The sequence below is a fragment of the Hipposideros armiger genome, unplaced genomic scaffold (genome assembly GCF_001890085.2).
Source record: "Hipposideros armiger isolate ML-2016 unplaced genomic scaffold, ASM189008v1 scaffold_609, whole genome shotgun sequence".
Classification (NCBI taxonomy): domain Eukaryota; kingdom Metazoa; phylum Chordata; class Mammalia; order Chiroptera; family Hipposideridae; genus Hipposideros; species Hipposideros armiger.
Genome location: NW_017731959.1, coordinates 487494 through 514909, shown reverse-complemented (window position 1 = coordinate 514909; position 27416 = coordinate 487494). Strand labels below are relative to the sequence as shown.

At 44.7% G+C, this 27416-nt stretch overlaps 1 pseudogene; it reads right to left on the bottom strand.

The window, feature by feature from the left end:
• Positions 1 to 14303: 14303 nt before the first annotated feature.
• Positions 14304 to 24148, bottom strand: LOC109372007 (free fatty acid receptor 2-like; annotated as a pseudogene).
• Between the last annotated feature and the right edge of the window lie 3268 nt (positions 24149 to 27416).

The window sequence follows — 27416 nt, the reverse complement described above, 5'->3', positions numbered from 1 at the left end:
GCCAGGGTGTCATGTCACCTGTTTCCCACAGGGAGTGTCTGCATGGTAACCAGGCTTCTTGGCAGTGGCCTTTGCTCTCTCCCTGAAACCAAGAAGGAAGGAATGAACTTCAACCCCAGTTTCCCAGGATCCAGGCAGCTCTCAGCCTTTCACATGTTCTAGTTCCTGCTCTAACCCCAGATACCAGGTGTTATGATCTTTCATCGGTCCCTCCCGCCCTCCTTGTCTCTAAACATTTTGGATACACAAGGAATAGAGGGAAGGTATCATTTACTGTTTCTCGCTACTAAATTGACTGTGTCATTTAGCATTTATGAGCATAAATGCTTATAAGAATCTGTATTTGATTGTGAAAAAGGAATAAGAACTTGGGAGAAGACGCTCCCTTTATTACAGGAACCTTGAAGAGGTTGTCTGATCTTTTCCTTCTTCCCTGGTCCCCTTCTCCATCTGCTGTCCATGCAGAGCTGACCTTTAGACCAGGAACAAGGCTGAAAAAAAGAACACAGAAAACCCCATCCTGTAGTCCCCTCAGCCACACACACAGCTTCCAAGCCAGACCACCGGGTAGCTTTCATGGGCTCAGGCCACCTTGGAAAAGGGCAGGAGGTCGCTGCTTGCCTTGCACTGCCTTTCAGTGTTGACCTTGAGCAAAGGAGGACAGACGGGGACTCTCTGGAAGTGGAAGTGGTACAGACTCCCTTAATAAGTAAGGCTGGATGTGCTTGCAGTCAGGTGCAAGAGGTAAGCCAAACTGGGGCAAAACTGTATGCTCTGCGTTCCTTTTCCCAGCCTAGTCTTCCCTCTGCTTTCCTGCCTTTACCTGCTTCTGTCACATATGCGACTTTCCCCACTAGTTGTGCAATCACTGGAGTTACCGGGGTTCCTGTCTGTTTTGCAGACTATTTGTAAACTTAAATTAGACTGTAGAGCCTCAAGAAGAGGTGTGGGGGATTATCAGAAACTCCCAGGTGGTGGTGGTGGTGGTGGAGCGGCGGCAAGGTAGTTCACGTGATTTGAAAATACTTGGGAATTTTCTAAGATAGGGGAAAGCCCTCTTTTGCTTAATACAAATGAAAGAAAGTACAGTTTGTGTTTATCAAAATCCGGAATTGGTTAAAAATAGATTGGGAAATAGCGGTGCAGTTGATGTAATACTTTACTATCAGCTCTCAGAAAAGTTTATATGAACCAAGGTCCTTTGCACGTTGAGTCATCCTCCCCTAGCTCTTTCCATTGCCAAAAAAGTTCAGCCCCCATAGTGAGCTGGTCGCTTTCATGGGCTCAGGCCACAGGGGCGACAGGAGCATGCAGATGGAGGCTCCATTTGGGAGATGTCTTAGGGGTACCCCTTTTTATGCCTTGGGCCCTTGATATGCCATGATATGAAGCTACAGTGAATTAGCACCTTTGAGTCTCCTTGTGTCTCAAGAAGTCTTTGCCACGTATGAAACAAAAGCCTTTATATCTCAGTTGAGGATTGCCAAATGGGCCTGGAAACTCAAATCACAGAGGCTTAAACACATTGTTTTTCGCAGGTCACGTGAAGGAAATAGGGAGTTGAAGGCTGGTATAGCAGCTCAGGAGCAGTCCTCTACAACCCAGGCGCCTTTTAACTTTTGTGCTCCACCGTCCCTACATTTTGGATTTTTGTTTCATGATCTTAAGAAGCATTTACGTTCTGAGCAGAAAAACAGGAGGTGGAGAGGATAGAGGGCAAAGGACACATGAGGCCAGATCTATTCTTTAAAAAAAGTTTTTCCCATAGGCTTTATTTTGTAGATCAGTTTTAGGTTCACAGAAAAAATTGAGAAGAAGCCACAGACATTTCTCATATACCCAACACATGCATAGACTCCCCCACTATCAACACCCCCACCAGAGTGATACATTTGTTATACTTGATGAACCTACATGGACACATCATCATCACCCAAATTGATCCTTTTTTGTTTTTTCTTTTAAATCAAGAAAACTATAGCTTTTCTAGAAGCCTCACCCAGCAAACTTCTGCTTCTTTTTCAGTGGCTAGCACTACATCTCATGACAACTCCTGGCAGCAAGGGCATCTGGGGAAATGATTACTAACTGGGTACTTTCCCAATCTGACAAAATTGGGTAAGGAAGAAGGGGAGCATACCAAAATAATACAATTCTTCAATAGCAAATAACATATGGGGAGGAAAATTAAATAGCGAATAAAATATGGGGAGGAAAATGACTTCTAAGACTAAAATATCTGTGATGGCCCTAAAAGGGGTTGGGTTTTAGAGACAATTTTTATAAATTATTTTTATTGAAGTGTAACATACATACAATAAAGTGTACTGTTTTAGGGGTACAGCTGATGACTGTTAACATACATGTATATTTGTGTAACCACCGTGTAAGTCAAGATGTAAACCATTTTTCGTGCCCCAGAGGGTTTGTGCCCCTGTCAGTTAGCAAACCTCCTACCCCAAGGTAACCACTATTCCAACTTTTACCACTTAGAGACGGATGTTAATCGTTATACATGCTGGAGGGAAACAAATGATGGATGGAGAGAAACAAAAGGGAAGAAGAATAAGGCCAAATTAGTGGTTGTTTTTGTGATATTGTTGTTCTCCTGTGGCTCTTAAATTATCCTAATTCCATTTTTAAAACCTTCTATTTAAAACGTCATCAGAAATGGAAGATAGAAATTTCAGTTTGCTATAAAGTTGATATACGAGTGCTGAAACTCCAATCAGTCAGCACGGGATTCCACCGCACATAGTAGAACAACCCCAAGTAATAGCAGTGTAAATCAGATTTAATTTTGTTTCTCTGTCATGCAAAAGCAGCCTGGAGATATGTAGCCCAGGATTGTCTTTGGCAGCCCCAGGAAGACTTCAAGACTTGTCCTCCTCTGGCTCTCTACCAATCCTAGGGTGGCCTTTGTTCTTTTAGTCTAATATAGAAGCTGAAGCTCCAGCCATCACATTTGTATTCCTGGCAGCGGAATAGAGAACGGGAAAGAGAATCTTTCACCCCTTCTCAGTTTAATAGACTTCTTAGAAGTTCACACAACACTTCTGTAATAACTCACTGGGAAGAACTTAGTCAAATAACCACGCCTAGCTTTCAAAGAAGGCTGGGAAACAGTCTTTTCCCCGGGTGCAATGTGCTGTTAAAAATCATACTTTTTTTCTAAGTGGAGAAGTTGGCAGTCTCTTCCAAACTGCACTTTTGTGACTTTTGCAGATGAACCCATTCTCCCCCAATTCTTCGGCCTTTACATTGCACCCCAAAGGCCTAGTGTACACCCAAGGAAGAGCCTGTCTCAGCTTACATTATCCGATCTGGCCTTCTCAGGGAAACCTTTGCAGATGGGAAAGAATAGTCCATTTCACCAGCCACACTGCTGGAGTCCTCCTGGGCATTGGGTGAATATAATTCAAACTAAGTTCTGATAACAGCGGTCAGTTTTGTCTTAGGGACACAGAATTAGATGTGAGCAATCTGTTAGCACCCCAGTCAACCGTCACTGGGAAAAATTTAGATGACTTTTATTTGTATTTTCTTTGACACAAGTGCCCTTTGTTTTCCTGGTGTAAGAACCCAACCACAGCATTGTGGGCTAGGAGCCGGGCGCCTGGCCACCCCACATGGTGCATGGAGGGAGTGGACTGGTTATCCAGGAAAGCCATGCTGCTGTCCCTCAGTGATGGTCCAGCCAACACTTGCGGGCTCCAGAGAATGCTAGTGTGCAAGCAGAGGCAAGACTAGGCTTTGAGCAGAGGCATTTGAAATGGGCCATGGCCATGGCCCTAGCTGCCTTGAAAGGGTGCAAGTGGCAGGTCTGGCAGCATTGGACTAAGGACATGGATGAGGACATGCCATGCTTGTCATAGACAAAGAGAACTGTAGATGCTTCTTTGAAACATCTGTTAGTGCCTCCTTTCTCACTTCCTAATCAAATGATTAGTGAAGTTGCTTGATGGGGTAAAGATTCTACTTGTCAGATTTTTCATTCTGTGTCTATGGGAAGGGCTGACTCCTTACTTGCCCCAATTCCTTTCCTAGACTCTTCAGACTTTCCGCACCTACTCTTCCTGGATAAGAAGTGTTCTTACAAAGATTTTGAAGTTTCAGAAGTGCCCTCCTGCCACATAAAGATGAGGCGATCACAAACATGACCGTCTGTGAGTTGTACCAGGGCCAAATTCTGCCTTATTCTCCCAGGGGCCTCTTGAGAAGGGTGAACTTGATTTGAGAGAAAAGAAGAATTCGATGGCTCTTTTCTGAGTAAGATTATGCCATGCGGTGGCCTTTGGCAGCTTAGGATGACAACCTGAGCAGAGAGAGTGTTTCCTGTCCTGAGGTCCCAGGAAAACTCGCTAGGCCCTGCCAGTTAGAGTGGTGTGGCCAGACGCAGGGCTGGGGTCAGCCCGGCCTGAGCCACAGAAAGTGAGAATGGGAAAGGGCGACTTCCCAAAGCACAAAAGGAGGGAGTTCTATGTCAGGACCTGCTATTCTCATGTCCTGTGCAAGTTCCAGTCTGCACTGCAATGTTTCCCCTTCTTGCGCCCTCTAGAAAATGTAATGGAATACTGTAACTGACAGTGACATTGTAACAGCTTACCTTGAATCTGCTCATTTCTTTGTTTACTTAAACTCACAAATGCTGGTCCTTTCCATATTACCAGGAACCACTCACTGATTTGTATTTCTTGCCCCTGGTTGCCACACACCAATGTGTCTCAACACACCTTTTGAGAACTGCAGGGTTAGAGGACCAGATGAGTGGAAAGATGCTCCTGGCCTGGCTATGGATGGACCGGTCCACCTGGGGCTCCTGTCTGTCCTGGCACTGGTGAAAGCGTCTGCCTACATTCACGTTCAGACCCTATCTGCTTTTCTTCACTGCTGCCACCCATCACGCTGTTCCCAAGAGTGACACCCTCCACTTAGTCCTCTACAAGTCCCAGTGCCCTCTGGTGTGCGCCCTAATACCCCTCCTCCCCAGATACAAATAGCGGTCAGAGTGCTTCCCACAGTGCACCCAGGGAAAGTCTCTAGGTTTCTGGGAGGGGAACCTACAAGCACCTCGACAGCTGTTCGCTCTAGTGCCACAGAGCATCCCCATCCACAGAGTCACTCCTCAGAGAGAAGAGCACTCGGTGAGGTCTTTGGAGGCAGTGGGCACTCTTTGCTTCTCCCCAGATCTCTGCCCCTGCTAATCTAATTCTCTCTCTCAGCATCCAAGCTCTGACTGTTCTCTTGAGGCTTCTCTTTACATCCGTAATCCATGCAACCAGTGCTTTGGAGGATCCTTTCCGATCATTTCTATTTACCCTTCAGCTGTTTCTTACCCTCTCCTTCTATTCTTTCTTCACCCCCCTTCCTCTCCACCCCCACCCCAGACTACGGCAATTTCATCAAGTTCCTGTTCCCTTCCCAGCATGAACCAGTCAAAGCAGGTTAATCTTTCAAGTTTTGCATCACACGTCATTCCTCGGCCAGCGGAGTACATTTCATAGAAATTAGGGCTACTGGCTTTCAAGTTCAGGGGCTCCAGCCAGCCCAGAAAAACGTCCTGAGTCTAGGTGGCACCACAAAGCCCATTGCTATTAGGGAGTCAGGCTCAGCTCTTGCTCCCAGACATCCTGTCTTTCCCAGTGTGCTAGTGCTGGTCTGTGCCACCTCCTCTCTCCCTCCCAGTGTCCTTTCTCTGAGCTTTGTGGGCCCAGGACAGCCCTAGCCTCCTCAGACGCACCTAAAAGTCTCTTGGACTAGGCAGCTGAGGGCAAGGTGACAATCAGATCAGGTGTTTCATCTCTCTGTGAATGAATGGGGATATAGCATCAAGCAAGACAGACATGGTTCTTGTGTTCGTTGGAATTTACATCCCAGTGGGGGCAGGGAGAATAGACCAGTATCTACATGAATATAGAGGATAATTTATTGTCGAGGCACATTCCATGACAGAAGTAAATAAGACGATATAATGGAGTAACCTGGGATGGGAGGTGGGGTGCTTTACCTGAGTGGCAGGGAAGTGCTCCCTGAAGGGGTGACATTTGAGCAGAGGCCTGAAGGGGCACTCTATGTATGTAGAGAGCTGGGCAGGGAGTACTCTGGGCAGACCAGACCCTTGGTGCGGAGACCCTAGGACCACACGAAGCCTTGTGTGATGGAGAAACTGAAAGGAGGCCAGTGTGGCTGGGGCAAAGTGAGCATGAGGCAGGGTGATGGAGAATCATGAGGTCAGAGACATGACTGTGGGGGGAGGGGAAAGCTCGTGTAGGGCTCTGTCGTCCAAGGCAAGGATTGGACTTGATTCTCAAGTAATGGGAAACATTTGAAGGGTTTTCGGCAGAGAAGTGAAACGATCTGATTTGTGGTTGTTGAAGACCCCTCTGGTTACCTATTGGAGTGCAAGAGTGTCTTGCTGCACTGACTATCAGAGCTTCATTCTGCCCCAGGCGTTAGGGGAACCCAAGGATTCAGGAACTCCTGTGAAGACCCGGCATCTGTCATTTATCCCTCTATTCTCTGTCCAGGCTTTATTATTGTCCCCCCCCACACACACACAGACCCACTTTCTGGGTTAGTAGGACCATAAAGGAAGAGACTGTTCTTTGTCTCTTGGCTAACTTGACTTGCTTCATTTCACTTCTCTTGTTTTCTATAGATGTTGATAACATTTTGGATTCGATTGAACAACACAAACCAGCAAGGAAATATCGAGAAGGAAGAGGAGTGCTTTTCTCCTTGAGTCTTGTCTTGCCACCTTTGCCCACACAGAAGAGACCACAGGCTGTGGCTGGCACTGAGGAACCTCGATTCTGGAGCAGAAGTCAAGCCACCAGTGGTTCCCGTGACCTGAGACCCTTGCTGTTACCTTCTTCCTGTCCTTGGTCACCTAAGGATTTTCCTGTTCTGCTCCTCTCCAAGTGTTAAGCCTGGATAAGCAGGAAAAGGGAGGAGAGTTTCTGGCGTGGGAGGACCAAAGCGGAGTTCTTCCTGCTTTCTGCCAGCTGAGCTCTCTCCCCTCCTTTTCCCTATTACAGACCTCCAGGCTGATACATTATGAGAAGCGCCACACTCCCGTGAAACACCCCCATCCCTGTCCGATGCTTTCCTGGGGTCACTGGGGAATCATACTGAAGACAGACTCTCCCCTGGCCTGCAGAGTCTTAAGGAACTTTTATATAGGCCAGTGTTTGTTTCCCAGGCCTGGCTGACCACCCCCTTTAATATCTCTGAAGAACAGAGAGCGGTGGGGATAATCGGGGAGGCAGGGTGTGGGATAGTATGAAGTAAACACTTTGAAAAAGCCTATTTAATGTAATTTTATGTTTGAAAAACAAAACCCAAAACAGTGTTTTCATGATACGGACCAGTGAAAGTTAGCTTTTGGTTTATTTAAACTAACGGGTGAGAGGTACGGAGAAGGCAAGATGGCATCTCAAGCCCAACTCCGAGGAGGGAGCTGTCTCCGGGATTTCCTTCGGTGAAGCTCCAAGCTCCTGTCCACAATTCCATCCCAACTCAGCACCCACTTCATCACGATCGCCATCCGTAACCTGTATCGGGGAGCGCAGGACTCAGGTTTTAGAGTCATTCTCAAATTCCGTTCCCATCCCATTGCTAGTTATGTGTTCTCTGACAAGTTACCTACTTACCCCCTCATTTAACCCATTAACCCCCGCATTTCAGGGGTTAAGAGCACGGACTCAGGAGCTAGCCGTGTGGGTTAGAATCCTGGCTCATCTACTTGTGGGACCTGGGTGGGGTACTCATCCTCTCCAGGCCTCAGCGTGATCATTTGAAAAATGGGGTTGCTGTGAGGCTTGAAATGAATATGTAGATGCACGCATGCGCAAGTGTGTTTGTGTGTGTGTACATGTGAACATATGTGTGTAAGTGTATGTATGTATATATGTGTATGCCTGGCACATAGCAAGCACTTTTAAGCACTGGCTGTGACTATTATTTTATTTTCGTTTAGGAAAAGACTAAATTATATGTGAGGAAAATAAGCTGATTAAAATCCATAAATAAATCATAATGCAGATGGTATATACACATGGTAAATGTTGAGATGCTGCTATTTGGTAGCTGAAGTGAAACCTGAGGCTAGACCACAGCGTGCTGTCCTGTACTTCATATCACACCGGCTCCTACAGGCTTTTTTTGGATCTTACCTTGCTGCTGCTTTTATTTACTGGGTTTTCTGTCCCATGCTTCAGGAAAAACCAGCTCTTTAGGTCTCTGTTAAGTTCTTCTAGGGCCGGCCTAGTGGCGCGATGGTTAAGAATTGGCTTGGGACGCCAGAGGGCCCCGGTTCGGATCCCACATATGAGGGCCAGTGACACTGCCCTCCACAGCTAAGATGCTGAACAACAGCTCAACCTGGAGCTGGGCTGCCATGAGTCACTGGCGACGGTGTAGGCTGCAGAACCCTGCTGCAGTGGGCTGCCATGGGCTACCGTGTGTAGCCAGCAGCCAGTGTGAGCGGCCAGCAGCCGCAGTGAGCGGCCGTCCAGAAGCCGGCGACTGATCTGCCTCACCCGGGAAGAGCGCAATGATGGTGCCAACTTGGGCCAGTCAAGCAACGTCCTCCACAACTAGACTGAAGACCAAAAACAACAGCAACTTGTCTGTTCCCCTTCCCCCAATTCCCCAGCACTGTTCCCATCCCCCCAATTCCCCAATAAAAATCTTAAAAAAAAAATTCTTCTAGCCCTCTACTCCTCCATCTGAAGAAGAATTCTTCGCATAGGATTGCAGAGTCCCATAACCACTCTTCCCTCCAGGAGGGGAAGACACCCTATTATATCATAGATCCTGGGCCAGCAGCATCAGCATCACCTGGGAACTTGTTGGAAACACACATCCTTGACCTCCTACCCCAGACCTGCTGAATCAGAAACTCTGGGGTTGGAGTCCAGCAGTTTGTGTTTTAACCAGCCCTTCCTGAGATGTTGGTGCACGCGAAGGTCAGAGAGTCAGTGTAACAGAGGAAGAGTGGATCCGGTAGCTGTCTTGGGGTTGTTCAAGTTCACAGTCCTGTTGTGGACACCTGGTGCTCAGTGAAACTCTAAGGCTCAGTGGTGAAGATAGTGACCAGAGGCAGAAGGGGAGCCAGCTGACCACCCTGAATGCCTTTTGGCCTGGTTCCTTCCTGAACCTTCCGAAGGGAGAGCTCAGGAATGTCAGCCAAGCGTTTGGGGAGCCTGGATTCCCACGTGGGCTCTGTCGGATCAGCTGGGAGGTCTTGGGAAGCCACTTAACTTCTCTGGGCCTCATTGTGGGTTGCAGCCCTCAGTGAATAGAGCAGGATTGTTTGGAGGAATAAATGAGGTAACATGTGAAAACACTTTTCAAAACTGCACGTTGTAAATGGTTGTAAATTGTAACCAGGCAACTAAACTCTTTACAGGAGCAATTCTCGTCTTTTGTTCCAGTGTACACACATAGGACAGATGATACTTACATGTGGGACAGACACCCAAAGCCTTCCAGCTGCAACTTCTCCCATCCCTTTCCTGCTCAAGACAGGGAATGTCCACAGCCTGAGTCATGTCTCTGCCCCGTGGCTATGATCTTATCGGTTCCCTCTCTCCCACTCTAGCCCAGTGCAGCATGGTGCAGTCTCTCCATTAGCATCTCTCTGACTCTGCTCTCTTTCTGTGACCTTTTCCCTCCCTGGTTCTGTCTGCCCCTTGGCACTGAGCCTCTTGCCTTGTCCCCAGCAGTGTGGCCCTCTCCTGATTCCTTCTAGTTCATGCCACCAGTAGTCCTTTCCCAGAGCACAGTCAGCCATCTGGGAACCTTGGTTTATTCTGATTTTTCTATTGGGCAAGCAGGCGGTTGTCTGCAAAAGGAAGTCTTCACGCTCCTTCATGAAGGGGGAGAATTGGAGCTGCCTCTGCCTCATCTGGCTCTGTTCCAGGGCCAGGCTTTTACCACCAAGACTGTCATGTCATCAGCAGAAATTCAACAATCGATTCCTTCTCAATCTTTTCTCAGAAAGCCATTCCTTGGCGACTCCATCTTAGAGTCCTCCTCTCCTTCTTATTACAGTACTCTGTTTTGTGTTCTCCATCGAGTTTTCCCCAAGTCTGAAATTGTCCTATTGATTTACCTTTTGTTTGTCAACAGTTTCTGGTGGCTGGGAGGTGCTACTCAGGTCACCGTCTTGGTTTTTTATTGCCCCAGTAAACTTTTTGTTGCACCTCATTGTTAGACATGCACACACAGACATCCCTTCAGGTTAAACAAACAAGTATGTATTTTTTTGTATTTGCTGCCTCTCACCACCCCTTGGCCCAGAAACAGGGAGGAAGAAGCCACATTTAATGTTTATCAAAACAACTTTGTTAACTATCTCAGGTCTTTTATTGGTTTAGTCATGTAGTAGTCATCTAAAGTGCATCTCATTCCTGGGGAGCCCCAATGCTAGGCCTGAAGGGGTGTGCCAGTATTCCTCAACTTCCAGAACGTAAAGTGCACAAGAGCTGGTAGCTTCACTGTCTTGTTCCTTGTAATGTTCCCCCGCACCTTGAGCAAGGCCTGATATGGAGCAGGACCTCAATAAATACAGTTGAAGGAAGGAAAGAAAGACAGATAATGAAGGATGCAGGCAGGTGTCTATCTCTGGAGAAGGATGTGGATTTTTGTCTTTCTGAAGCCTTGCAACTGGAGCCTTTTGGGAAGGCTAGCACAGTGGGTTAGAGCATATGAAACATTTAGGACAGTAACTTCTCTATAATGTTTCCTGTTCTCTCAGTACCCAGGCAGAAGCACCAGGAGACCCAGTTCCCCTCCTAGGGTCCTAGCATTTAACCCTTTAGTGTTCCTTGCCCCACAACCGGCTGCTGTTGGACAAAATTCTGCTCTGTTGTCCCTGAGTCCCACCCACTGGCTCCTGATTTTTGAGGAAGCTGGTGGAATAAAAGGAGTTCTGACACCTGGAAGACCAACATTGGCTCTCGACCACTGTGTGACTGTGTATCTTTGAGGAAGGCATTTAACCTCTCTGGACCTCAGTGTTCTCCCTTCTGAAGAAGGCATAAGAAGCCAACCTCACAGTGTCACTCAAGTATGATACTACATGGGGAAGCACTTGTAAAACTGCAGAACACACTTCTTCTGATTTAACTTATTGCTGGCTAGGCATGTGAAGGCAGTTACCAGCATGCCCAGAGCTACGTGCCATTCTTAGCCCGTGGGGCTGTGACTCTAACCCTTGCATGTCAGAATACAAGTGAATTAGTGAAATTATTATATAGATAGCCTTGAATCTAGTTTATTTGAAAAAATGTCATGAGATATAATTTAGAAACACCTATTCTTTATCATCAGTGACAAGTTATTTACCAACTGTATTAATGTCATGATTCTAGGTGACAGAAACTTGCCCTCACTGATTAAGCAAAAATGGAAATTTATTTGGTATAAAATTGAACAGTTTGGGGCAAAGTGACTTCACGAATGGCCATATCCAGGTGCTTAAATGAAGCTTTGCTCAAAGGAACACCAAGTGTCTACTCACAGGTGGTCACCATACAGCAGATAGGCTGGCACAGGGGTGAGGACTGTTTAATCACTGGCCAATTGAACACCAGGGGTTTTCTCTCCTCTGATGAAGAAGACCAGTTCTGCTTGGTGCCTCCCACCTGAACTTGTTTCATCCCTCCTCCAGTTTCTCTCTTGAGTCCCTCTCTTGAGTTTTCTTGATCTTTTGTTACCCTGGCTTCACCCTTCCACTGGGAGTGATCCTCACCTTGTTTCCCAGCTGGACGACGCAGTGGTCCCTTGGGTCTCTCGTCCCTTTCCTTTTCTGGGTCAGATTTTAGGATGCCTTCTCCCAGGACTTGCTTACTAATTTGGGCATCTTGCCTCATCTTGTTCCCAAGCAGATGGCTCTCGGAGATCAGCCCTAAATGGGTATTTACCAACATGTGGAATAAAGTGCAGAGACACAGACACTTCTGCCATCTCAGGGGCTCCCATGAACCAAGGGCATTTACACTTGAACTTGCTGTGTGTCAGGAAGAGGAAAGTCAGAGCTGAGCTCTTTCTCAGGCCACTCAGCCTTCTGTGTTTCCCCCAAAACTCTGTTCCCATAAATCTAATTGATCTCTAGATCTCAAGCCATGATGAATGTTTCAGACTTTGTTCCACTTTCATAATTCAGGTTTCCCCTTTTACGTCGTTCCCTGACTGATTCTTCCCAATGAACTTGGGTACTACCAGTGTTCTCATGTACTTCCATCTCTACCCTTGGTCACACTCCTTGCTAGGCCAGTTCTTCCTAGTCAGGATCCAGTTGAATTGGTTCTTCTTCAGTCCTGCCTCACAAAACCTCTCTGGAATCCCTAAACATATGAGCTCCCAAGAAGAAAGTGGGTCACATGTTAAATTGTCTACAGAGGGTCAGGGGTCCTCACATAGCCCATCACTGTCTGAAGGCAGGCTCTGATCCTGTCACCCAGTGTCCCATCCCCTGCCTCTGCACTATCTCTGCCCACTCTCACCTCTTCTCTGCTTAAACCAGATAGATTCAAGGTGGCTCCGGTTTCCGTGGAAACCATTTGACACAGACACGTGTGACACAGATAGACAGGTTATACTTTATCTCGCCACAGGAACTGTCTTGTGTTGGCCCCATGGTATACGGCCCAGAGTCAATAGACACTATATTCTCATCCTCATGAACCAGGACACTTGACCCTTTACTCTCCAGATCACCCCTTCAGGATCCCAGTATCTTATTTTTCCTTCAATCCATTGTCAATCTGTGCTCTCCTCCAGGACCAAGATTTTCTAGGTTTCCAGTCATCGTTTCTCACCGGCATGCGTGCACTTCTATATAAACAATGGAATAGCAGGGAGGGACCCCTCTCTGCTGTACTGAATTGTATCATTTCACCATATGCTTTTCTTGAATGTTCACGACAATGTGGATTTGGTTAAGAAAGGTGAGGAGAGGGCTGGCCGAGTGGCTCAGTTGGTTAAGAGCTTGCCCAAGAGTGTGAGCTCTGAGCAACAGGGTTGCTGGTTCAATTCCCACATGGGCCCGAGCTGACCTGCTGCTGAGCTGACAACAGGTGGCAGGATGGCTCAGCTTAAAAAAAAAAAAGATGAGGAATGGGAAGATGGGCCACTTCTTTACCTCTCGAGTCCTGAGGAGGGTGTTGGCCCCACTGTGTCCCACCATACTCTTTGTATATGTCCATCATGTGTGCCAATCCACTGGGTTACATCAAAGGTTTCAGGCCTCGTTTGATCTCCTTTTTCTACTGGCAGGTAGTGCGTGCCTGGCCTGTTCCCTCCCACTCATAACCTTGTGTCGGCGGCAGGGCCAGGGTTGGGAGAAGAGCCGGTGGGAAGGTGGGGCTTCTGCGTTGTGAGCCTTTATTCAGAAAGAGCTGGATTTATGCTATCACTGTGGAGAGTCATTTGACAGCTTCTGCTGAAACCGAAAATGCACACGCCATGTCACCCAGGTTTTCCCTCCTTGGAGGAAATTTCCCGCACGTGCACGAAGAGACATGCACAGGGATATTGTTCAAAGCAGCATTATTATGCTGGTGAAAATGGGATATTATCTAAATGTCTGTAAATAGGAGAATGGAAAAAAATAAAACAGTTTAGTGATACAAGGGAATATTACTCAACAGACAAAAGAAATGAATGAGGTCTGTAAGCTTCAGGGATGAATAGCCAAAGGGTAAATATCAAAGACACAATTTGGGGTGGAAAATAGCTAGCTACAGAATGACTTACACCATATGGTATCTACGGGCATTTGAAAAAAAACACAAAAGAATGCTAAACAGTGTTTATGGACTTCAGCACAAAGTATGTTTCATGGACAGGATATGGGCCTGTCCATGGACAGAAAGGATACACTTGAATTCCAAAATAATTTTGCCTCTGGCAAAGACGAGGAAACCCAGTGAGGGGGAAATATAATGGGAACATCAACTTTAAAAATCTGAAGAAATGTGACCGTTGATAAGCATCCTTTCTGCGTGATGGGCACATGCATATTTGTTATGTTTCTAAGTTTCCATACTTCAAGTTTTAATCCAAATTTTAAAAATAATGGAGAAAAACTTGATGCAACTGTGATAGCTTGTGAAACAATATATCAACATATCTCTTGGCTGTAAGTGACTGAAAACACAGTTCAAACTGGTTTTAGCTGAAAAAGGGAGGATTTTTGGTTTTCAGCTCTGGAAAGCCCAGAGTATATCTGCTCTGAAGGGACATCAAATTCCTGGACTTGATGTTTTGCAGTTCTGCCTTCCTTCAAGCTGGCTTCAGCCTCTCTCCTCAAAGTGGCTCAGGTTCAGTCCAGTAGAAGAGAGGTCCTTTCTTCTAAAGGGTTAGAAGGGAAGGATTGGGCTAGCCGTCCTTGGCCTGGATTGAGTCACATGCCCGTGTGTGAACCATCACTGTGGTCAAAGGGGAACTAGGCTGATGGCCCCGGTTCTGGGTCACACATCTATTCCTGGAACATGAAGTGGGGAGTGAGGTCATGTTCACCAAACCACATCACACAGGGGTGGGCGGGGTGCTGTCAAGAAGACCAAAGCAACACATGCCCACTTCTGATTGCTGGCATATCTTGGAAAATGGATTGCAGAGCAAATTGTGATAAAACTGTACTTTTTAAGTGCACCAACCAGTTCTGCCTTCCGTGCCTCCCTCTTATCACTTTGCACCTTATCCCAGTAGTGGGGCTCCCTCATGGGAGTGGTATTGTAAATGGCAGAGCTGGGTTCTTAGTAGACTTTCTGTAAGCCATCCGTTCACCACCCAAGTGGGGGTGGGGTCAGAGACTCTGTGAAGTGAGCTGGTTAGAATCTCAGGGGGTATTTTGCAAGTATGATGGAGTGGGTGGATTGAAAATGCATGTTTAGGGCCGGCTGAGTGGCGCATTGGTTAAGAACTGACTTGGGATGCCAGAAGGCCCCGGTTCGGATCCCACATATGAGGGCCAGTGACACTGCCCTCTACAGCTGAGATGCTGAACAACAGCTCAACCTGGAGCTGGGCTGCCGTGAGTCACCGGCGACGGCATAGGCTGCAGTCCCCTGCTGCAGTGGGTTGACATGGGTACCGTATGTAGCCAGCAGCCAGCGTGAGCGGCCAGCAGCCGCAGTGAGCGGCTGTCCAGAGGCCGGCGACTGATCTGCCTTGCCCAGGAAGAGCGCAATGATGGTGCCAACTTGGGCCAGTGAAGCAACGTCCTCCACAACTAGACTGAAGAACAAAAGGACAGCAACTTGTCTGTTCCCCTCCCCCAATTCCCCAATAAAAATCTTAAAAAAAAAAAAAAGAAAATGCATGTTTAATATAATTTTGTCTTTGCCAAACAATACTTGTTTAATGTAACACACACTACAGACAATTAGCAACTTGTTGTTGTCAAAAAGGCATGCATTCGAAGATCCTGAAGTGCTGACTGGAGGTGTGGCATCTGGAGCCCAGCTTAAGGAGAAAGCTCTCATGGAAGTTGACATAAACCAAGTGACCTGACTTGAAGTCTGAGTCCCTTCCAGTGGAAGTTTACCCTCCCACCATTAACCTGAAAATCAGAGGGAGCTGAGGGAACTTTGTTAATGGTATCCTCAAAGCTTCCTCTTTTTCCCTTAACACAATGTTCCAGGGACCACTTATTTACCAGCAGATACGACAGTCGAATTGAACTGGATTATCCGAACTAGATGTTATCAAGTATTCTAGCAGCAAAAACGGGGTTTTCGCTGGGGCTTTGTGAAACTCCCCTTCCAAAATAAAGCACACTGGGTGTGTTCATAACTTTTGCCCTGACAAAGCTTCCTTTAATCTTTGCTGATAAGAATCAAATGTACAGTTTTTATCAGGATGACATAGAGCAAATATAATTAATATTGAGCTTTCCCCCTCCTTCAGTTCATACAATTTCTAAGCTCAGAAATCCTACCTAGAGTTTGGATCAACATACCACCACCTAAATGTAGGTGAAACAATCCTGTCCCATAAAACAAGAAGAAAAACTCCAGTTCAAATAATCTTTGGAACAAGAACCCTGACTAGCATAACGTGATGAACATACTGACCTGAGCAGAGCAATTATATCTTGTCCATCTGCACCGGTTTTGTTTTTCTTTATCTCATGGTGCAATAGTTCCGGTTTTTATGTGATACTTAATACATCAAAAAGCTTTGCATTTGACCAGGCAGACTTTAAACTCACATCCCTGGAAGTTTAAACAGCATTAAGCTATAAATACAAAATTTTGAATCATGAAACGCTTATATACCAGGTGGAAAATGTTTTATACGTGTACAATTGCATCCAACAGAATAAGCACAACTTATCATCTCACTAGATCGGCAACTATCAAATTTACTGATCTTAGGGCCACTTTATACTCTTAAAATTTACTGAGGGCCCCAAAGAGCTTTTTTATGTTTATGTACGTTATAGATATTGAGATTTTGATATTTATCATATTAGAAGTTAAAACAAAAAATTTAAAAATATGTATTAATTTATTTAAAATAACAATCAAAGTCATAACATGTTAATATGAACAATATATTTTAATGAAAATAACTATATTTCAAAAAAACTAGTGAGAAGAGTGGCATCATTTTACATTTTTCCAAATCTCTTTAATGTCTGGCTTAATAGAAGGCAGATATGTATTCTCATATCTACTCTGCATTCAATCTGTTGTGCTATCACACGTCAGGTAGCTTCTGAAAAACTCCACTGTGCATTCATTTGTGAGAGAATGTGAGTGAAACAAAGCAATTAGCATCTTAATATCATTATGAAAATAGTTTTGAACTCACAGACCCCTGAAAGGGTTTCTACTCTCTCTCCTACTCCCCTAGGAATCTTCAACACACTTTGAAAACTGTTCTGCAGGATTCACATAGGAGGTCTGACAATTAAGTTTGTGAACTTTGTTGCAACAATGTTGCTAACCTTTTTTGTATCAGAGGGATTATTCATTATGAATTTGTACCAACTGGACAAACAGGTCACCAAGTTTACTATTTGGAAGTGCTGAAAAGGCTGCGTGAAAAAGTTAGACGACCTGAACTTTTTGCCAACAATTCATGGCTCTTGCATCACGACAATGCACCAGCTCACACGGCACTGTCTGTGAGGGAGTTTTTAGCCAGTAAACAAATAACTGTATTGGAACACCCTCCCCACTCACCTGATTTGGTCTGCAATGACTTCTCTCTTTATCCGAAGATAAAGGAAATATTGAAAGGAAGATACTTTGATGACATTCAGGACATCAAGGGTAATATGACGACAGCTCTGATGGCCATTCCAGAAAAAGAGTTCCAAAATTGCTTTGAAGAGTGGGTGGACTAGGCACTGGCATCAGTGCATAGCTTTCCAAGGGGAGTACTTCGAAGGTGACCGTAGTGATATTCAGCAAGGAGGTATGTACTTTTTCTAGGATGAGTTCACGAACTTAATTGTCCAGGCTTGTAGTTAGATACCATCTGGGTTGGTTTTTCCTTTATGTGTGTTTTTTTTAAGGGAAGAAGGAAGAAAGGGTGGGAGGAACCAATCAAGGAATGCCTAACATATTAAAATGTCTAAAATAACCACTAAAATAATAAAAACAGAGCATACAATTTTCAAGTCATTGATATGAGAAATGAATATGAGAAATGAAAAGAAATATAAAAAAACTTAATCCCAAAAGAAGGTAAGAGGAGAGCAAAAAGACATATACATATATTTAAAAATTTTTTATTTTTTAATTACAGTTGAATATGATAATATATTAGTTTCAGGTATACAACATAGTGATTAGACATTTATATAACCTCCAAAGTGATCACCCTGATAAATCTAATACCCATCTGACACCATACATAGTTATTACAATATTATTGACTATATTCCTTATGCTAAACTTGACATCCTCATGACTGTTTTATAACTACTAACTTGTACTTCTTAAACCCTTCCTCTTTTTCACCTATCTCCCTAACCTCCCCTCTCCACCCAATCTGGCAACCATCAAAATGTTCTTTGTATTTATAAGTTTGTTTCTGTTTTGTTTGTTCATTTATTTTGTTCTTTAGATTATACATACAAGTGAAATCATATGGCATTTGTCTTTCTCTGTCTGACTCACTCCACTCAGCACAACACCCTTTAGGTTCATGCATGTTGTCACAGATGGCAAAATTTCATTCTTTTTTATAGCTAAGTAATATTCCATTGTATATATGTACCACATCTTCTTTATCCATTCATCCATTGATGGACACCGTATCTTGGCCATTGTAAATGATGCTTCATTGAACATATGGATACACATGTCCCTTCATGTGTTTTGGATTTCTTTGTTCTTATTTCTCAAGATTGCCATGGCTATTTGGGGTCTTTTATGGCTCCATATAAATTTTAGGACTTGTAATACTTGTTTGATGGTGATGAAATCCTTTAGCTTTTTTCTTGTCTGGGAAGCTCTTTATTTGTCCTTTGAATCTAAATGATAGTTTTGCTGGGTAGAGTAATCTTCACTGTAGCTCCTTGCTTTTTATCACGTTGAATATTTTGTGCCAGTCTCTTCTGGCCTGCAAAGTTTCTATTGAGAAATCAGCTGACAGTCTTATGAGAGCACCCTTGTAGGTAACTAACTGCTTTTTTTTTTCCTTGCTGCTTTTAAGATTCTCTTTGTCTTTAACTTTTGGCATTTTAATTATGATGTGTCTTGGTGTGAGCCTCTTTGGGTTCATATTGTTTGGGACTCTCTGAACTTTCTGGGCTTGTATGTCTTCTTCCTTCACCAGCTTAGGGAAGTTTTCCATCATTCGTCCTTCAAACAGGTTTGCAATTCCTTGCTTTCTCTTCTCCTTCTGGTACCCCTATGATGCAAATGTTTGTATGCTTGATGTTGTCTCAGGGACCTCTGAAGCTATCCTCATTTTTCAAAATGTTTTTTTCTTTTTTGCTGTTCTGATTGGGTGTTTTCTGCTACCTTATCTTCTAAATCACTGATTTGATCCTCTGTTTCATCTAACCTACTGTTGATTCCCTCTAATGTATTCTTTATTTAGTTATTGTATTCTTCATTTACTCATATGACTGATTCTTTTTTGATGTTTTTTATCTCCATTTTTGTGTTTCCTATCTCTTTGTTGAAGTTCTCCCTGAGATAATTGAGCATCTTTATAATCAGTGTTTTGAACTCTGCATCTGGTAGATTGCTTGTCTCCATTTTGTTTAGTTCTTTTTCTGGATCTTTGTTCTGTTATTTCATTTGGGACATGTTTCTTTGTTTCTCAATTTTTGCTGCCTCCTTGTGTTTGTTTCTATGTATTAGGTAGAGCTGCCATGTCTCCCAGTCTTAATAGAGTGGCCTTATATAGTAGATGTCCTATGAGGCCTCATGGTGCAGTCTCCCTGGTCATCTGAGCTGGGTGCTGCAGGTATGTCCCTTTTGTGGGTTGTGTGTGACCTCCTGTTGTAGTTGAGTCTTGGTTACTGTTGGCATGTCAGTGGGAGGGATTGACCCTTGGGTTGTGAGGCCTGGCTGTGACTACAGTAGAGGAGCTGTTGTGCAGGGGCTGACCTTATGGAGCAGGATTCACGTTAGCAGGGTCTGGTGCCTCAGTCTTACCTTTGGATGTGTCGTCCAAGGAGATGGCTGAGTGGTGCTTGGGCTTGGTCAGAAGCCAGCTACCAAGTGTGTTGGCTTTGGGACCTCCTGGGAGGGGCCTTGCCACAGGCTACATTCATCCAAAGCTTGTGACCTGCTTGGGGCCACCTGGAATGAGCTATAAAGCAATCTGTAGATGGCTCCTTCCTGCACTGGGCCTGGAGGTGTCTGCAAGAGACCAAGTCTAGAACCAAGGCCAGCTGCTGCCAATGCCAGGCTTGGGGCTGCTCAGCAAGAGGTATGGGGCATGCTGTGGCCAGATGTTGCTTGTTTTGGGTTTGTGAACCTTTGAGAGATTTCAGGAAAGTCCATAGCATGAGCCAAGATTGGCTGTTTGTATGGAAAAGCCACTGGAAGTGGCTTGGGTGGGCCCACAACTTGGGTGGGACAGGGTCTCAGAGAATCACTGTGGTGGGACACATGGTGTTAGCTAGGTTCATGGAGACTCAGATATGGTGGCCACCTGCGTCTGCACACTGGGTGGGGGAGGGCTCAACAAAGGGACAATGGCTTCTGCCAGCACTTCTGCCTGGGAGAAAGCTGGTCCTCCAGGTCTTGCCCTGAAACCAGATAATTCAGTTTCTTTCTGTATGTCCCTAGTGCCTTTTGAGCTGCTGCCCCAGTGATGGAGCTCAGAGCAAGTGAGTCTGTCAGCAAGTAAGTCTGTGAGTAGGTTCTTTAAGATAAATGCCTGGGATTCCAGCTGCCTTCCGTCTCACTCAGCCACAATCTCTGCTGGTTTTCAAACCAGAAGTTGTGAGGATTTCTCCTCCTGGCACTGGAACCTGGGAGCCTGGTGTGGGGCTGGGACCCCTCGCTCCTCAGGGAGACTCCCACCACCAAGATATCCCTTGAGATTTTTAACTGTCACACGTGTGTGTGGGACCAGCCCGTTCTGTGTCTCTGACGCTCCTACCAGTCTTGATGTGGCTTGTTCTGTATATCCTTAGTGATACAGAACTTCTGTTATATTGGACTTGTGTTTAGCTAGTCTTCAGGTGATTCTCAGTGATGGTTGTTCTGTAGTTTAGTTGTAATTTTGATGTGGTCATGAGAAGATGCTAGCCCAGTGTTTAACTATTCTGCCATCTTGACCAGAAATCTATGAGAAAAAAGAAATGTTAAAAGGTGAGGAAAATTGTGGTGGGTCCTGGAAAAACGCCCTCCCCAACTAGACTGAAACAACAACTACATGACTTGGAGCTGTTGGGTCCTGGAAAAACACACTGTTCCCCAATAAGATTTAAAAAAAAAAAGGTGAGGAAAATCAAAAATCAAAAGCAAAAATTGTGGTGGGTCCTGGAAAAACGCCCTCCCCAACTAGACTGAAACAACAACTACATGACTTGGAGCTGTTGGGTCCTGGAAAAACACACTGTTCCCCAATAAGATTAAAAAAAAAAAAGGTGAGGAAAATCAAAAGCAAAATAAGATGGTAGATGTTTTGCTTTTTCCTTAAATGAATGTGTTCACTGTGATAGTTAATCTGACCAGTATAATTGTTATTTGGTCAAGCATAGTATGCACGTATATTTCAGTTTGTGTGTATACTTCAATTAAAGTGTTTAAAAAATAAGATGGCAGAAATAAATTGAAATAAATTGGAAATTATTATTATTATATAAATAAAAAAGAATAAAATAGTTAAAAGACAAATATTGTCAAATTGTCAGACCAGATTACAAAAAAATTAACCACTGTATATACTGCTTATAAAAGACACATCTAAAACATAAGACTATAGAAAGTTTGAATGTAAAAGGGTGAACAAAAATGTACTACGCCAAGTACTAACCAAAAAAAGAAAAAAAAAGGGCCGGCCGAGTGGCTCAGTTGGTTAAGAGCTTGCTCAAGAGTTTGAGCTCTGAGCAACAGCGGTTCGAGTCCAGCCTAAGCTGAGCAGCCGTTGAGCTGCCAACAGGTAGCAGGATGGCTCAGCTAAAACAAAAAACAAAACAAACAAACAAAAAAAGAAAAAAAAGTTGGTGTTAAATATCAGACAAAATAGATTTTTAAGACAAAAGCAATGATGAAAAGTTCAAGCAGCCAGGGAGATAGAAGTACAAGGAGAAATAGACAAAGTTACCATCATAGAATAGCATGTAACTCATCACTCCATGTAACTGAAAGATCAAATAGACAAAATAAATAAAGGTTATAAAGATGTGAACATCATATTTGAAATTAACAAGTTTGATCTCAGGCACATAGAAAGAACATGGCACCTAACAATTGCAGAATGTATATTCTTATCACACCTGGAACATTCGTTTGACTATATTCTAGGCCAAAAAACAATTTTCAACAAATTTCAAAGGACTGGTACCATTTGAACAATATTCTTGGACTGCAGTTTAATTTAGTTAGAAGAAATAACAAAAGGATCAAGAAAAATCCATATGATTGAAAATTAAGAAATATTTCTAAACTCAGGTTCATGGAAAAAAAAATTATATGGAAATTAGAGCCAATTTAGAACTCAAAATGAAAATTCTGCAAATCAAAACTTATAACATCTCACTAAAATTGCTCATAGAGGGAAATTTATAGCCTTATTACTTATCTTAGCAAAGAAGAAAGGCAAGAAATTAATGAGCATCCAACTTTAAAAAGTTACAAAAGGAACAACTGAAAAGACTTGATAAAGTAGGAGGAAGGAAACAATAAGATAAAATTAGATATGAATGAAATAGAAAACAAAGATAAATGACAGAGAAGATCTTGGGTTTTTTGAAACGACAAATTATCAGACCTCTGGCAAGACTATCAAGGAAAAAAGAAGACACAAATACCCAATGCTGAGGATTGGAAACAGGACAGAACTACTAAAAAATACCCTGACTGAAGTTTCTTCACACCAGCACTGACTCTTCTCTCACGGACTGCTTATCTTGCATGTTTTGTAGACCTGAGCCAGCAACTCCTTTGATTGGGATGCTGGTCTTTCAGGCACACATGCAGGATTCTATCTGACTCTTCAGGCTCTTGCGTATGCTGGATATTCAGACCCAGCATGTGGAACCACCACTCCCTTCCTGAATCAGAGCCAATGATAGAGCAAAGAGCTCTATGGTAGATAGTGAATGCTACCATTTAGTAGATACTGAGTGGGAAAGATACAGAATTCCATGACTGATAGTCCAGGATAACAGGGCTTGTGGTTTACCACGAAGCAGTACCAACCACAAATAAGGCAATGTCATAAACTACAGGGAAATAACGTGAAATCATTCACCCAAATGGATGAGTTGGATTTGAGATGCTCACTGCTCTTCTCTGCGTCTTAAACTGGGCACAGGAGAACTCCCAGCAATTCTGTTTCATTGTTCCCCTTTTTGAGCCCTTTTCCATGAAAAAAGTAACACCAAGCTGGCAAATTTTAGCCTCCTATGAAGATGGCATTGGCCATACCTAACGAGGCTCCCATTTTTTCTCTCTGCAGCCGGCTCTCCAGCTCTTTTCCAGCACCCTGACTGTAAGGCACCTGAGCTCTGCAGCCTCTGTCGTCTTTTATCAAAGGTTTTGTGGACAGCTGAGGAGGAAAACTAGAAAAATCAAAAGGTGAGTGTAAGCACTGAGAGCACTGAGCAACACCGAGCACGCCCACCAGCTTTGACTTCTCTGGAATAACCCACCACATGAGACACATTGTAGGGCCCAAAACTGACCAGGAAATTGAAGAGGGTCACAGTGGCCAGGCCCGCAGTTCTCCAGTGTTTGTAGGTCCCCACTTGGGACCAGGAGAGCACGATACACACAAAGCGCCAGTAGCAGAAGATGGTGACTGCTGTGGGGGTGAAGAAGAGGACAAGGCACAGCTCCAGCAGCACAGGAAGCACCACATCTAGCTGTTCTTGGGTGAAGCTCTTATAGACCCGGTGGCCTTGGGCATCACTCATCATGTTGTTGGTTGGTAAGCGTTGGAAAATGATCACAATGCTACAGTGACCAAAGAACAAGATTCAGGAGACAAGGGCAGAAATCACTCTTATACACAGGCTGGTGGGACAGCTTGTACTGCACAGGGAAGGCCACTCCCGGGTAGCTCGATGCTGATGCCTTCCAGGAGCCATGTGCTGCAGGAGATGCTACTGTAGAAGCTATAGCCAGTGGGAGCACAGAGTATGTGACCCAAGGGCCAGAAGAAACCAGATGCAGCCTCAATTATTTTGAAGGGCAGCAGCAGGAGGAGGAGGAGGAGGAGGAGGAGGAGGAGGAGGAGGAGGTCTGCCAGCATCAGGCTGAGTAGGGGAGGATGTGGACGGGTGCAGGATGGGGCTGGCAGATCTGCCCCACGAAGGCACATAGGACCAGGACGTTGGCAGGGAGACCAGTGAGAAAAGATGTGTAGTTAAAGAGAAATTCCAGGCTTTGGGACTTGAGGCCCCAAAGAAAGAAAGGATGAGGTCAGAATCCTCTCAGATCATGGGTATTCCAGCCCCAAACCAGGGTGAATCCATTTTTACCTTCATTGTATCTCCTCTCCTTGCTTCATCGTGTGATTATTGCTAACCCTTCAAGCCTAGTACTATTCTGCTTCCTGCGTGTCATGGAGAAAAGCCTCCCAGCTTCCCAACCAAATTACTTCTTTAGTACCTTCCTCCTCTCCATTTCCACCCTATGAGAGAGAGACACACACACACACCCACCCACACCCCCCCCACACACAGAGAGAGAGAGAGAGAGAGAGAGAGAGAGAGAGAGAGAGAGAAATAGACTCCTGAGAATTTTGATATCTCAGGAGCTCCCACAGGGAAAGTTCTGAGGTCTCCAAGTCCCCACTAGAAAGGACACTTTGTGAGGGCAGTGACATCATCTGTCTTGTTCATCATTGTGTCCCAGCACCTAGAACTGCGCCTGACACATAGTAGGTGCTCAATGAATATCTGATAATAAATGAATGGCTATACAGACTGGGGAAGGAAACAGTCTGCTTCATCATAAAGAGGGAGGAAGCTATAGACTGTCTCTGAATTTCTCCAAATTCTACTCAGCCTGGTTGTGGCTTTTTTCTCTCTTTATCTTTGTATGTTTTCTTTTTCTTTGCTCTCCGTAAGTCAGTGGGCTTGAACACAATTTTCTCAGCTCCACCTATGAAAATGGGAATTTGAGTAAGCCCAAGGGAAAAGCAGGTTAAGCCCTAGGTGAGTCCCAGAGGCCCAATTTCTTAATTCCATGCTGAACAATTCAAAGAAAACATGTAGGTTTGGGTGGGATAACAGAAGGGGCCTGACCTCAGCCAGGTAACCAGGATTACATTCCTGGCCATGGCTCAGATCAGTCATGTGACTCTGGGAAAATCACTCTAACTCCTCTACACCTCAGCTTGTTTTCCTCTGCACCACATGTAACCAGTAATTTCACCAGAACTACCACAATTCGCAGTATGCTGCCGGCAAATTCACCAAAAAGGATTTATTCGAGGGAGAAAAAGCATTGCAACTCAGCGTATGCAGACATGGCAAGCCATGTATGTGCACATTCTGCCCTGTGTGCCAAGATGGAGGGGTATTTATAGAAAGGAAAAGGAAGTTAGAACCATAGAGCTTTATTATAAACAGAGTTCTTTCTGTAGGGTTTATGCGTGGAGGGTTCTCCTGATTACATATTCTAGCTCCACCCATAGGCTCTCCCGACTGATTATGTTTGCTTAAAGCTCCAATTAGTCTTTATCAACCCTTCTCTCCCCCTGAAGAAAGCATATATATGTGAGATTTTTGTCAATCGAGAGTCACCTTTAGGGGCAGCCGGTTAGCTCAGGTGGTTAGAGCACAGGCTCATAACACTAAGGTTGCCGGTTCGATTCCCACATGGGCCAGTGAGCTGTGCCCTCCACAACTAGATTGAAAACAATGACTTGACTTGGAGCTGATGGGTCCTGGAAAAGCACACTGTTCCCCAATAAAGTATTTTTTTTTAAAAAAGAGTCACCTTTAATCTCCTTCAATTTATCATTAATGTAGACATTTGAAATAAAGCTTTACGTCCTTAACCCGTTACTGGTAACGGATTAGTAGTGTCCATCTGTGCAACTCATTCCCGAATTGGAGGATCTCAGAGTTGAGAACCAGGTGAACAGGGAGCCTAGTTGGGACTGAGCTCGCCTTTTGTTTTCCTCCTTCTGTCACCTACACCCAGCCCTCACCAGCATCACCTCTCCATTGCCTTGTCCGGCCCCTTTCCTGCTTCTATGACCTCTTCCCCCTCCTCTTGGATAGTAAACCCCAAATTCTGCTCCCTCTTCATAAGCTTATCTACATGCATTTCTTCTATCCCATCTCTTGTTAGGGTCGTGATCCCAACAGCCTCTTCCCTGAGCACAAGCAAAGCTGGGTGACTAGCCTTTTTCTACAGGCAGACAGATGACTTCAAATATGTCATGTCTCAGAAGCAGATGGAACCTTGTCCAACTAGGCCACCTTTTCTTCTCCCACAAACAACTTTCACAAACTTTTTTATACCTGGAAGAGTACGTGTTCCAAAAGAGGAAGAGGAAGGTCAATAGTTGAGCTCTTCACAAGGAAGCTTGACCCTGGGTCCCTCCACCAAATTCTGTTCCCACCAAACTTATTTTTCCCAGAATCCAGATCATAACTGTTGTTTGGGGCTTCCTCCTCCTGCTGAATTTCAAGTAATCTATTCTGTTTCTTTTTCCATAGATAGTTATTTCAAACAATTTTGCACATGCATCTACTTCCTGCTCCCTCTGCTCTTTCTTTTGTTCTTCCCTCATCTTTTCTCTCAAGGTCCCCGACGTGGTCAATTTCCCATTCTCTTTCTAGGAGGCTCCAGCTGAAATTGGTTAGTATCTTGAATATTGCCTGGCTTCCGTTGGCCCATCTGGTCCCTTCTTACAAATGTGTTTTCTTGAACTCAGACTATCCCAAGTCCCCATTGCTGCCAGAGCAAGTTGGATTATTTTTCTTCCGACTCATTCCCTCTCCCCGTGGGCTGTGTCCTGTCTGAGTCGCCCTCTCTTATAACGGTTGGTCTCTCACCAACCTGTATAGGGTCCACATCACTCCCTGGTGGTATCTCGAGGTTGACACATGAAGATTTGGACACTCACAGAGGATACTTTGTCTCTCCTAAGGGAATGTGTGTCTTGCCATTGGCTGCCTGACCCTGCCAACAGAGACTCTTATTCTTTCCCCTGACCCAGGAAGAGTGACCCTCAGCCCAAGTTCTCCAGCAGAAAAGATCTCTTCTCCCTTAGCTCATCACACCCCACCTTGGTACCCAACTGATTTCTCTACATTCCTGTAGGCTGGCCCTCCCTAACCCACACAGTGCCTGTCCTAAAATGGGCACTCAGGAAGTGGTTTTGATGCTTGATATACATGGGATGAAAGCAACATAATAACCTTTTGTTCTCTACCAAGTTAATTTGTGCAATTTTACTGTCTGCATTTGATTGAGCAACAGAACTTACTGGAAAGGCAAAGATTGCCAGATAGAGCTGCTCACATTATCTTAAATTGCTATGGGAGGGGCCTCTTTTCTCCATCACCATCCCCAGCCATGCAGAGCTGCTTCTCAGGTCAGGAACAAAGCTGCACAATCCTCTCTTCTAGCAGGTTCCAGGGCCGTAGACAGCTTCCAAAGCTTCAGGAGTCTCTCAATAAGCCCTCTTTCAGCTTGGAAAAGGGCAGTGCCTCCTGGGGTGACCCCGCTTCTTCTCAAAGGGTGCTAGTATTGAGTCTAGATAAGATGGGCTCTTCTGGAAGTAACTATCTTGAA